The sequence below is a fragment of the Scylla paramamosain genome, chromosome 22 (assembly GCF_035594125.1).
Source record: "Scylla paramamosain isolate STU-SP2022 chromosome 22, ASM3559412v1, whole genome shotgun sequence".
Lineage (NCBI taxonomy): Eukaryota > Metazoa > Arthropoda > Malacostraca > Decapoda > Portunidae > Scylla > Scylla paramamosain.
Window position 1 is genome coordinate 21,810,217 of NC_087172.1, and position 7,213 is coordinate 21,817,429.

Sequence of the window (7,213 nt, forward strand, 5' to 3'; positions counted from 1 at the left end):
GGACCTTGTATATAAATATTTACCTCAGACATACCTCATTTTGTTATTTTATAGAATTTTCTTGTAGCATTAAATAGAATGTTATTTTTCATTTTAAGTCAATGTTAGTAATTTTGTTATTTTGTTTGATGCATCTGGTTATATGTGGTTCTTAGAGACCTTTTATATGAATATTTTTCTCCTTACACTTCATTTTATTTATTTATTTATTTTCATAAATCTCATTTGTGCCCATCCACCCTCTCCCTATCATCACCAGCCACTTTTTTTTCTCCTCCCTTCCTTCTGATACTTCCTCATCCAGAGAGAATCACTTTTTAACTAGTTAGGTCTGCTATTACCCCCTCCGATCCTCTCTCTCTTCCTCCCCCCAGAACTCCCCTCCCTTCTACCACCACTTCTTCCTCCTGCACCTCCCCTCTTTCCCATCATTCCCACCATAATAACTCTCTCTCTCTCTCTCTCTCTCTCTCTCTCTCTCTCTCTCTCTCTCTCTCTCTCTCTCTCTCCACCACAGTCACCGACACCTTCTGTTCCTCCTCCTCAATTACTTCATAACTAGTATTTTTATTTATATTTATTTATTTATTTATTTATTTATTTTATGTAGGAGGGACACTGGCCAAGTGAAACAAAAATCCAATTAAAAAAAAAGCCCACTGGGATGCCAGCCCCAAAAAAGGGTCCAAAGCGGTAGTCAAGACCTCCTTCAGTCCCTCTCTCCTCCTCCTTCCTCCACCTCCTTCTCTTCTTACCTCCCTTCCACCACCCAACTCATTAGTACGATGACAATGACGGATAATACTTCTCGCCTGTAACATGCTGAAGTAACATCGGGGCCAGTACAATAAACATCAAAGAGGAAGCTGGATAACAGAAAATGAGTAGACATGACATTTTTTTTTTTTTTTTCAAAGCAATATCTAAATTAATTCTACTGGTAACTTCTGGAGAACATGAGGCACTTTATTCTGCTGTCGGCGGTGGTGGTGATGGTGGCAGCGATGCCCGGTGTAAAGGGGTATGTACCTCTACTACTACTACTACTACTGCTACTGCTACTGCTACTTGCTACTACTACTACTACATACTACTACTACTACTACTACTACTACTACTATACTACTACTATTACTGCTACTACTACTGCTACCACTTGCAATTCGTGTGTGTGTGTGTGTGTGTGTGTGTGTGTGTGTGTAACAAATGCTGAGGTCACTTTCCATTTATCTATTTATTCATCATCACCAGCATCTACCACCACCACCACCACCATCATCATCATCATCATCATGATCATAATTACTTGCAGCGTACAGTACAATCACTCGCCCTCCAATACGTGGCTGCTCACATCTTGCCTTCCCGCCTCACCAGATGCAAGTTGCTCCAGCCACTGCTTTGTTGTGAAGAAGCAGGACGCGCGTGTGTGGCTCTGACAACAACATCTACAACAACTTTGTGCGCATTGGACTATCAGAAATGCAGCGATGCAACACTCACTCAACTTGACGAAGCGGCCTGAAAGAAACTGCTGAGAGGTGTGTGTGTGTGTGTGTGTGTGTCTGTGAAAAATAGAGATGGGAAGAAATTGTAGAGTTAATAAATAGAATAGACTCAGTAACCAGGCTGTTAGTGTCGAGTTAACAGGACATTCTAAAAGGAGGTTAAACAAATGTATGGATGAGGATTGGATATTGAAGCAGGTAGGTCTGTAGGCAGGTTTCACGCAGGGAGTGGCACGTGCATAGCCTGAAGGCTTACTGCAGCTTTCCTTATGTTTCTTAAAAGTTCTTATGTTGTAATGTGCACGCAACACTACAACTTCACATGCCCACACTCAACACCTGAACACACCTTTTCATTCACTCATTCGTTCATTCACTATCTTTCCTTCACATTACTTCTTCACTCACTTTGCGGTATGTAAGAGTTTCATCTCAATAGTAAATCATCTCATTAATAACTCCAAAGCCATACTGACCATTGCTTTTGCCAGAGAAAAGGTGCCGGGAGACCTGTGTGCAAACCAAACCGACTATCTTGTGTGGCGCTGGATGGCATGCAGTACAGTGACTGTGAGCTGAAAGCCAAGCGCTGCAACGAGCCTGACTTCCAGGCTGACGACAACCTGAAGTCATGCCCAGGTTATCCTACAGAAGGCATGAGTGGAGAAATGTCGGCCAGGAACCTTAAAATGACCAGCGTGGAGCAAACTGCGATGAGCATGAAGGGGAAAAGTTCTGGAAACAAACGATGGGCCAGTAATAAAACTAGAAAATTAGGAACATGAACACCAAGATGAACCGCAAACTACTGAACAGCTAGCTGGGTAAGTGCTACTACTACTACTACTACTACTGTGTGAGTGTGTGTGTGTGTGTGTGAGGGTTGGAATACAATAACATGCACGCAACAGTACCTCACATCCCCCACCACAACACCACACAACACCATGCCTGACACACTCACTCACACCTTTCCTTCACGCTTACCCATGGTTTGCGAGGCTAACCAGCGCTGAAGGAGGAAGCAAGTGCCACAGATCTACAGCAGTACCACAACATCTCGCCACGACGGCAGTTAACTTCTTAAACTCTTCTTTGTTCCTTTGCTTTCTTTTCCTCAGCAGTGCAAATGTCAAGCAATTATAAACGATCAGTAAGCATTGTTAGAGTTTTAGTACATCATAAGTGTTTTTTTTGTTTATTTATCTTTATTTGCATGCGTGAAGGAAGATGGAAAAGGCTTTACAAAGAGAGAAAGAAAGAAAGAAAGAAAGTAAATAAATAAAGGAAAGAAGCTTATTGACGGCTCTCCCAAAGGAAAAAAAAAATGAAAAAAAATGAAAAATAATGGCTCGGTTCTGACGTCTTACACACACAGAGAGAGAGAGAGAGAGAGAGAGAGAGAGACCGCAACCATGGTGAAGCGTCGCCTTGTCGTAAAAATTAGGGTCATGAAGTCCCTCGCGCTACAAAGCAACTCACTCATCCACATTACGAAGAGAAAACACACACACACAACATACACACACACACACACACACACACACACATACACACACACACAGACAGACACACACACCACACACTGTTTTCCATAAACCGCACATTTAAGAGAGAGAGAGAGAGGAGAGAGGAGAGAGAGAGGAGAGAGAGAGAGAGAGAGAGAGAGAGAGAGAGAGAGAGTGAGAGAGAGAGACGAGAGAGAGGAGAGAGAGAGAGAGAGAGAAGGCATAATTATAAGTGTAATGTGGACGTGGTGGTGGAGGTGGTGGTGGTGGTGGTTGGGAGGGGGCGGGATGAAGGGACAGGAAGGGGAGGAGGTGGAGGAGGGAGGAGGAGGAGGAGGAGGACGAGGAGGAGGAAGAGGAGAAGTGGATATGTGAGATTATTCAACTTCCACGTAACTCTTTCTAGCATCGGGTTAAGTCACTGTAGTAGTAGTAGTAGTAGTAGTGGTGGTGGTGGTGGGTGGTGGCAAGAGTGAGTGATAAATGTTCATCAATCGAGATTTTACCTTCAAAATCTAACATACATTCTCTCTTTCTCTCTCTCTCTCTCTCTCTCATTCTCTCTCCTCTCTCTCTCTCTTCTCTCTCTCTACTCTCTCCTCTCTCTCTTCTCTTCTCATTTCTTTCCTTGATCGTTACCACCACACACCACCAATTTTTTTTTTTTTTTGAGGACCTTCTATAAGTAAATTTGCAAAATGCTGACTTTAGCTGACTTAGAGTGGCTACGTATTCTGTCTATCTGTGTATGTGTATATAATAATAATATTAATAATAATAATAATAACAATAATAATAAACGGTTTATTATTTAGGCAGTTAACAAACTGAAAATGTACAGAGGGAGGTGGGGAAATACTTAACATTAATCCTAAAGGTAAGTCTAATCTAGAAGGGACTATTCATTGATGGCTCGCACCATGGTGAGAATCGCACCGAGTCTGTACCGGTCCGTGCGCGGCGCCTTTAGGGGCGTTATCTTGTTGTGGTGTCTGGTGGCACGGACCGGGCGAGGGCGCGTCAGGCGGCAGCATGTTTCTGAGACGTGGATGATGCAGTAGTCCCCTTCCAAACTTCTCCAGAGCCTCTCGGTGCCTGGTGTAATAGTCTGGACAGAGTCAGGGCGGTCAGGGCTTCTTCATAGGTGGTGTAGGCAGGTCCAAGGATGACCCTGCACGCCCTTTTTCTGCACACTCTCTAGATGTAGCTGTTGAGTGTGTGTGAGGGGGAGGAGGGACCACGCTGGGGAGGCGTACATGAGTTTGGGGAGGAATGATGGTGAAGTACATGACCCCCCCTTAACTCATCTGTCGGCGTCCCCAGCGACCTGAGTCTGCGCAGCATGTACAGCCTGTAGGTAGCTGATCTTACGGTGCTGGCGAGATGCTGCTTCCAGGGTCAGCTGGTCGTCCACCGTGACTTAGAAAAAGCTTGGCACATCGGACCACCTGGAGGGGGTGAAGGCCCAGTGTTAGATGGGGAGGGGGCCAGTGGTACAGAGGAGGTACAGTTGGTTGATGGTTATCCTGCTCTCCTCCGCCCACGTCTGCTGTCGCTCCAGAATTGCTTGCAGTTGCGAATAGTCCCGGGGTTCTTGGTGGAAACTGGGACGCCTACGGTGCAGTCGTCCACATACTTCCAGCGATGTTTGATAAGCTGGTTAGAATTGTGTGTTTGTGTGTGTGTGTGTGTGTAATAATAATAATTATAATAAGCGGTTTATTCTTTTAGGCAGTCAACAAACTGAAAATGTACATTGGGGGTGGGGAAATACTTGACATTAATCCTAAAGGTAAGTCAAATCTAGAAGGGACTAATGATTGATGGCTCGCACCATGGTGGGAATCGCACTGAGTCTGTACCGGTCTGTACGTGGCACCTTTAGGGGCGTGTGTGTGTGTGTGTGTGTGTGTGTGTGTGTGTGTGTGTGTGTGTGTGTGTGTGTGTGTGAGAAAAAAAGAAAAAAAATATATAATCCAAGCCTTTTGAACTTTCCTCCTTGGCCGTGAACCGTTCCTTAACCCTTCAAGTTCGGTGGCTCTCTTACACTTTTATTTCAGGCTGAGACTTCACGAGTTCACGAAGCTTCACGGGTGCTGTCTTAAAGTCAGTGAGCTGTGTGTTGTGGCCAGCAAAATCATCGGTCTAAAAGTATTTAATTTGGTCCGATGTAAAGTTGAAGTGGACTAATTGAACATGTTCCAAGGAGTTAACTTCTTGAGGAGGTTCTTCCCCGGGTGTGTGTCAGCGCCGCGTCTCCCCGGTGTGTCAGTACAGGTTGTTATGTTCCTTATTTTCCTGATGGAGTATAAAGGTTAGCTTGTTCTCTTTGGCAACAAACTTTTCGACAGTTTTTTTAAAGCAGGACCAATAACAATGGTTTGTAAAATACACAGGTTTAACACAAATAGAGTTTCGTAATTGATGATGATAAGAATAAGAGTAATAATTAGTGACAAGTAACATTAATTATAATAATAATGATAATAATAATAATAATATAATAATAATAATAATAATAATAATAATAATAATAATAATAATAGTAATAATAATAATAATAACAATAATAATACTGATAATATTAATGATGATAACAACAATAACAAATTAACAACAACAACAACAACAACAACAACAACAACAACAACAACAACAAAAACAACAACAATAACAACAACAACAACAATAAAAATAATAATAATAGTAATAATAATAATAATAATAATAATAATAATAATAATAATAATAACAATAATAATAATAATAATTATTATTATTATTATTATTAGTACACACCCTCCCATCTCAACAAAGCCACGTCCTGGACCGTCACCGACACTCGGCACGCGCGTCACCCACCAGGGGGGCACCCTGAAGCTGTACCTGACGGAACCGGACCGTAATTGAATCAGGTGCATGAATTACAGATGCTAACGTTTATGTAGTCAAGGAAGGAAAAGTGTTTGAAAGTCCCGAGTGTAGAGTACTGGATCGTATTGATTAAAGGCTTGAGAGAGAGAGAGAGAGAGAGAGAGAGAGAGAGAGAGAGAGAGAGAGAGAGAGAGAGAGAGAGAGAGAGAGAGAGAGTGGAGGAAGGAAGCAGAATACACAGGTGCACTGAAACACCCACCTCCCCATTAATCTCTCACACACACACATACCCACACACACACTTTCTCGCGGCTTAGGAGATGAACGATCACTTTGCTGCTATCTGTCAAACCTTTCCTCCCCTCCACACCACTCCGCTTCCTGCCTATCTTCCCGCTCCCTCCCCTCCACACACTGTCCAGGCGATGGATGTTTTTAAGAGAATACTTAAATTTAAACCAAGGTCCACCACACCCACTGACCTTCCTATAAAAATTTACAAGGAATTTGCTGTAGAGCTAGCAACACCGCTATGCTCCATAATAAACGCTTCACTCTCTCAACACTCTTGCCCCGCGGACTGGAAGACATCTTACGTCACCCCCATCCCCAAAACTTCCTTGCCATGATGCTTTGCTCTCTCTCCACGACTATTTTCAAAGGCCACAGAGATGATTAGTCAGGTTCGTAAGAGTGTCTTTCCTGTTAATAAGTTAAAAATCTTGTTAATCTGTCATTAGCACCGTAAAAGAAGCTTTTCCGTATTACTTTCTCGCAATGGGATTATACTTTTTCCTTTGCAGATTCCTAACTTTCCTGGTAACTTCTGGAAAACATGAGGCACTTTATTCTGCTGTCGGCGGTGGTGGTGATGGTGGCAGCGATGCCCGGTGTAAAGGGTATGTACCTCTACTACTACTACTACTACTGCTATTGCTACTACTACTGCTACTACTACTATTACTACTACTACTACTGCTACCACTTGAAATTCGTGTGTGTGTGTGTGTGTGTGTGTGTGTGTGTGTGTGTGTGTGTGTGTGTGTGTGTGTGTGTAACAAATGGTGAGGTCACTTTTTATTTGTCTATTTATTCATCATCACCAGCATCACCACCACCACCACCATCATCATCATCATCATCATCACCACCATGATCATAACTACTCACAGCGTACAGTACATCACTCGCCCTCCAATACGTGGCTGCTCACACCTTGCCTTCCCGCCTCACCAGATGCAAGTTGCTCCAGCCACTGCCTTGTTGTGGAGAAGCAGACGCGCGTGTGTGGCTCTGACAACAACATCTACAACAACTTGTGCG

General features: G+C 43.3%; 1 long non-coding RNA gene across 2 annotated transcripts in view; it reads left to right on the plus strand.

Moving 5' to 3' along the window:
• The first annotated feature begins 6,644 nt into the window (after positions 1–6,644).
• The window catches only part of LOC135111795 (uncharacterized), a 7,625-nt gene continuing 7,056 nt past the window's right edge, over positions 6,645–7,213 (plus strand). For both annotated transcript variants that reach the window (XR_010273912.1, XR_010273913.1), the window contains exons 1-2: positions 6,645–6,789; positions 7,127–7,213. The exon at positions 7,127–7,213 is cut by the window's right edge and continues 75 nt beyond it. This is a non-coding gene — a long non-coding RNA (uncharacterized LOC135111795). The remainder of the gene's footprint in view (positions 6,790–7,126) is intronic.